Source organism: Mytilus edulis, chromosome 11 (assembly GCF_963676685.1).
Source record: "Mytilus edulis chromosome 11, xbMytEdul2.2, whole genome shotgun sequence".
Lineage (NCBI taxonomy): Eukaryota > Metazoa > Mollusca > Bivalvia > Mytilida > Mytilidae > Mytilus > Mytilus edulis.
This window is the reverse complement of record NC_092354.1, coordinates 43,075,601-43,081,584: the sequence shown is the minus strand read 5'-3', so window position 1 is coordinate 43,081,584 and position 5,984 is coordinate 43,075,601. Positions and strand designations below refer to the sequence as shown.

At 31.6% G+C, this 5,984-nt stretch overlaps 1 long non-coding RNA gene across 1 annotated transcript; it reads right to left on the bottom strand.

Moving 5' to 3' along the window:
* Positions 1–2,785: 2,785 nt before the first annotated feature.
* On the bottom strand, positions 2,786–5,209 carry LOC139495006 (uncharacterized). The gene is made up of 3 exons (XR_011657235.1): positions 5,076–5,209; positions 3,988–4,083; positions 2,786–2,868 (listed from the first exon to the last, which is right to left on the bottom strand). It is a non-coding gene; the product is annotated as an uncharacterized lncRNA (long non-coding RNA).
* Between the last annotated feature and the right edge of the window lie 775 nt (positions 5,210–5,984).

Here is a 5,984-nt window from a genome sequence, read left to right as displayed (position 1 = left end):
TAGAACGCTAGAGCCAACAAAGATCGTCCATTTGATATTATCGACCATAATTCTGTTTTGATTTTCTGAGATCTGAGGTTGCCAAGTAATACATGAAATACATTTTTTTTTATTGTAAAATACATTAAGCTATTGTTTCAGAAAAAGGGAGAAGGTTTGGATCCATTAAAACGTTTAATCCCGCTGCAATGTTTGCACCTGTCCTAAGTCAGGAATCTGATGTACAGTAGTTGTCGTTTGTTTATGTAATATATACGTGTTTCTCGTTTCTCGTTTTGTTTATATAGATTAGACCGTTGGTTTTCCCGTTTGAATGGTTTTACACTAGTAATTTTGGGGCCCTTTATAGCTTGTTGTTCGGTGTGAGCCAAGGCTCCGTGTTGAAGGCCGTACTTTAACCTATAATGGTTTACTTTTTAAATTGTTATTTGTATGGAGAGTTGTCTCATTGGCACTCACACCACATCTTCCTATATCTATGTATTATATAATTTTCTTTGAGTGTTAATATAGAAATAATTATGTTGTTTTCCTTAACATCCTATCATCATGGTCATCAGCTTGAGAATCTTAATAAACGAATATAACAACATTTGTTCCTGAATAGTACGCTACTTTTAAAATAGTATATCCCATTAATCTCTGTTACCATCTTCTTAACCGTTATCTACAAAAATCATTATCATTTTTTATCAAAAGTAGAGCCATACTTACCACCTGCATCAAAGTATCTTATTCTTTGAATACAATGTTCGGGTCCTAAATTTCCAAAAAAATCTGTTTTATGGTTTGTATTGACGATTTTGTCACCTGTTGCCAAAAAAAGTAGTGATTATATGAACACCAAAAGACATATTGAATCCGCTTCATGATGGTTTTAGATTAATATTAAAAATGAAAATAATAACCAAATCCTTCCGATGCTTTCAAGCGCGACGTGGCTGTAAAACGTAGTAAAGAAGAAAACCAACTGACATCTATATAAACTAACCGGCTATTCAAAACAGGATAAGTATTAGGGTAAAAATGTTAGAGCATACATAAAATATCATGTATATACAATGGTCAGAAAGAAGGACAAAAATTAAGTTGAAGAATTTCTAAATAAAAGTCTAAGTCAATTTCTACTGTACTTATTTCACACTTTTTCTATTGTCTCCAATTATCCAAAATTATGATTAATATTGGAAAGTTCCGGTGCCTATCAAATAAAGACAACAGTAATTGACCAATGTCAAAAAATCATAAATTGCTTAAGAGAAAACAAGTCCGGGTTACAAACTAAAATTGAGGATAGTCATCAATTATAAGAAGACAACAAAGAAACACAGTTCCCACTGATGTGAACAAAAGCAAACGCCCTGAACCTTTTGATAACAATTCCCAAATTTCGGATTTGATACAAGATATGTTAAGAAAGAATGGATGGTTTGAAGGTAGACGTTCATCAAAGGATTCTTTTGTAATAATGCTTAAGAAATTAAGGTGCCAGAAATGATCGTCCATTTGATGTTACAGATCATACTTTCATGTAACATACAATTTCCTTTGGGTGTTAATATAGAACTATATATGCTATTTTCCTTAACATTCTATCATCATGATCACAAGCTTAAAAATATAATTAAAGGAATTAACAACATTTTTATCTAAATAGTACTTTAAAACAAGAGTGCACACGCTGAAATGTCTCGCCTTCTTTTCTAATCATTGATATTATGTAGATAGTCCTCAATATAAAGCTTTATTACAACTGTCACATAAACTTAACATTATCCCAGAAAACTAAACATTGACCAATGAACCATATTAAAATAAGGTCACGGTCAGATGGACAATGCCAGACAGACATGTACAGCTAACAATCCTTCCATACAACAAATATAGTTGACCTATTGCTTATAGATTAAGACAAACAGACCAAACCACAAAAACTTAACACTGAACAACATGAGCAATGAACCGTGAAAAGGAGGTCATGGTCAAATAAAACATGCGCAACTGACAATTAGATCATAAATTATTTCCATACACCAAATATAGTTGACCTATTGCATATAGAATTAGAAAAAAAGACCAAACTCAAAAACTTAACTTTGACTATTGAACCATGAAAATGAGGTCAGGGTCAGATGACACCTGTCAGTTAGACATGTACACCTTACAATCATTCCATACACCAAATATAGTAGATCTATTGCAAACAGTATAAGAAAAACAGACCAAAACACAAACACTTAACTATAACTACTGAACCATGAAAATGAGGTCAAGGTCAGATGATACCTGCCAGTTGGACATGTACACCTTACAGTCCTTCCATACACTAAAAATATACAAGACCTATTGCTTATAGTATCCGAGTTATGGACTTGATCACCAAAACTTAACCTTGTTCACTGATCCATGAAATGAGGTCGAGTTTAAGTGAAAGCTCTCTGACGGGCATGAGGACCTTGCAAGGTACGCACATACCAAATATAGTTATCCTATTACTTCTAATAGGAGAGAATTAAACATTACAAAAAATCTTAACTTTTTTTATAAGTAGTCACTGAACCATGAAAATGAGGTCAAGGACATTGGACATGTGACTGACGGAAACTTCGTAACATGAGGCACCTATATACAAAGTATGAAGCATCCAGATCTTCCACCTACTAAAATATAAAGCTTTTAAGAAGTGAGCTAACACCGCCGCCGTAGCCGCCGTCAGATCACTATCCCTATGTCGAGCTTTCTGCAACTAAAGTCGCAGGCTCGGCAAAAAGGATATCCCTTTAATCTTTGTATTTTTACCAAAATTTGACTGCATCAATTTGTCCATAAAATCTGTGTAATGTTTTGTATCGCCGATGTTGTCACCTGCTGCAAAATAAAAATAATGAGTACATGCATTTAAAAAGTATTATTGAATCCTCCTCATGATGATTTTTTCAATACATAGGTAAACAAGAAAGAAAACAAACTTTCACCTAAATTTACTACTAGCCGGCTATTTAAAATTTGTATCAGAGTAAAAGTATAAGATATAAGAACATACACACTATATTCAATCGAGAGAAGAAAGACAAGAAAACAGTTGAACTATATCTAAATAAAAGTCAGGTTCAATGTCTACGGTGCTTTTTTCCCACTTACACTTTTTTCTCAAATTATCAAAAATTATGATTAATATTGGAAAGTTTTGGTCCATATCAAATAAATGCAACAGTAGTATACCGGTGTTGTTTAAAATTCATCAACTGATTAAGAAAAACAATTCCGGATACAAACTAGAAATCGAGGGAAAAGTAAAAACACAAAAATACTGAACTCCGAGGAAAATTCAAAAAGGAAAATCAAAAATCAAAAGGCAAAATCAAAAGTCCAAACACATCAAACGAATGGATAACAACTGTCATATTCCTGACTTTGTACAGGCAAAAAACATCAACTATGAGAGGAAAACAAAACGGAACAACATTTGAACCAAAGTGGAATAAAAGAAAACGTTAATATACATAGAAACGTACAATTTGATAACAATTGCCATATTATTGCTTAGATACAGGACATTTAAAGAAAACAAATGGTTAGTTGGAAATTATATTTCATTCAAAAATTCTTTTGTTATAATGTAGCAATAAAGAGCCACACATGATCGTCCATTTGATGATTCAGATCATGATTTTGTTTTGATTTTCTTAGATCTGAATTTGCTCTGTATTACATGCAACACATTACATTTGTTATTGTAAAATGCATTCATGTATCATACAATTTTCTTTGGGTGTTAATATAGAACTATACATGTTATTTTCCTTAACATTTTATCATTGTGACCATCAGCTTAAGAATCTTTATAAAAGAATATAACAACATGTGTATTTTAATAGTGCGCCGCATTTTAAATAGTATATCCCCTTAATCTCTGTAATCGTCTTGTTATAGTAATATACACAATCAATATCGTTTTTGATGAAAAGTTCATAGAGCCATACTTACAACTTACAACATCTTCACTCCTTCCATGAGTCCAATGTTCGGTTTCTAAATTTTCCAGCTTTGTATATTGACAAAAATTTGATAAATTCAGTGACTCTGAAAAAATAATTATCACTTGTCTGCATAAATTTGTCCATAAAATCTGTTTGATGGTTTGTACCGACAATTTTGCCATCTGCTACCATAAAAAGTAATGAGTACATGTACACGAAAAGAAGTACTCCTGATGTTTTTTAATAAACATATAAACTAGAATATCTATCACATTTTTTAAATGATTCCAAGATCGACGTGGTTTTACAAACTATCATCTAATTTAGCTTGCCGTCTATTTAAAACAGTTAACAGAGTAAAAATGAAAAAAAATATACATACAACATTATGTATATTCAATGGTAAGAAAGAAGGACAAAAATAAAGTTGAAGAATTTCTAAAGTCTGGGTCAATTTCTACTGAACTTATTTCACACTTTCACTAGTGTCGCTACCTATCCAAAATATGGATTAATATTAGAAAGTTTCGGTGCCTTCCAAAAAAAAAAAAGAAATAGCAATAAACCAATGTTCATAAGTCTAAATTGATTGAGAGAAAACAAATCCGGGTTAGAAAATAAAATCGAGGAAAGACATCCACTATGAGAAGAAAACAAAGCAACACAGTTTCCACTGACGTAAACAAAAGCAAACACCAATATTCATGAATACGAAGTAGTTTATAACAATTTCCATATTTCGGATTTGATACAAGATATCTTAAGAAAGAATGGTTGGTTTAAAGGTAAAAGTTCGTCCCAGAATTCTTTTGTAATAATCTTTAAGAAATTAAGGAGCCAGAAATTATCGTCCGTTTGAAGTTTCAGATCATACTTTCATGTAACATACAATTTCCTTTCGGTGTTAATATAGAACTATATATGCTATTTTCCTTAACATAGTGATCAAAAGCTTAAGAATATAACAACATTTGTATCTGAATAGTACGCCGCTTTTAAAATAGTATCCCCAATTAATCTCTTTTATCATCTTGTTACAGAAATTTACAAAACTACAAAAAAAATTAGATAAATAGTTAAAAGAGCCATACTTACTACTTCCAACATCGCCACTTCTACCATAAGTCCAAAGTTTGGGTCCTAAATTTCCCAGCTTTGTATTTTGACCAAGATGTGACCAATACTTTGGCTGTGAAAAATCTAATTGATAGTTTGTATCGCCGATTTTGATACCTGTTGCCAAATAAAAAAATACTGAGTATATTTACACCAAAAGAGGTATTAAATCCTAGTCATGATTATTTTAATTAATATATAAACTAAAACAAGTATCACATCCTTCAGATGATTCCATGCTCGACGTGGTTGTAAAACGTAGTTTAGAAGAAAACAAACTATCAGCTTAATTTTCTAGGCGTCTATTCAAATCAGGTATCAAAATAAAAATGTAGAAACATGCATAATATATTCAATGGAAATAAAATCGAGAATGGAAATGGCAACGGGGTTAAACATGTTTGTTTTTAGATCTCAGCCCCCTCTATACATCTAGCCAATGTAGAAAAAAAACGCACAACAATACACATAGTAAAACTCAGTCAAAGAGAAGTCCGAGTCCGATGTCAGAATAGGTAACAAAAGAAACTAAACAAAATGACAATAATTCATACATTAACAAAGGACTACTTGTAGTTAATGACATGCCAGCTCTAGACCTCAATTAAACTGATTGAAATATTATGTCTTCATCATATGAATTACAAACACTATTCCTTCCGATAGGGGTTTAGTATTATACTATCATTAAAGATATGAGAATAAAATAACCCTTGTCATACTAACAACTGGTTATAGAATAAATATGTTTAATTCTGATGCAACGATAGTATCAGTGAATCAATATAAAAGCCACAATATGAAATCTTTAATGACCCGAAAACAGTATCGTAACTATATCCCTTCTTAATAAGTCTGTTTAAAGGTTTTTTTAGCTTTTGAAGTGAA